Genomic DNA, 438 nt, shown 5'->3' on the forward strand with positions numbered 1-438 from the left:
TTTTCTTTTCACCATCAACACTCATGAAAATTGTTTGAATTTACGTGCGCAAGGTTACCATTGAAATGTAAGTTGCATACCCTTTATTGGTGTCCAATTCAAGTTAATCCACAGCGCATGCGTATTGGTTGAAATGTCCTTTTATTCTTATTCATTTTGCTGTAAAAAGTAAATAAATAAATAAATATATACATACATATAAAGGTCATTTTAATTGTATTTTCAGTAGGATTTTTAGTGACATTTTTAATTTTTTATTGAAGGGAGACAACTGGAGAGCCACATATTTTTGGTCAAAGAGCCACATGTGGCTCTCGAGCCATAGGTTCCCTACCCCTGCCATAGATATTCATCTTTTAAGTGACTCAAACGTCTGAAACAAGGTTATAAACGTCTTTTTAAATGAGTTTTTATTGAATTGAACTGCTGTAAATTTGA

This window comes from Danio aesculapii, chromosome 2 (assembly GCF_903798145.1).
Source record: "Danio aesculapii chromosome 2, fDanAes4.1, whole genome shotgun sequence".
In the NCBI taxonomy this organism is placed as follows: domain Eukaryota; kingdom Metazoa; phylum Chordata; class Actinopteri; order Cypriniformes; family Danionidae; genus Danio; species Danio aesculapii.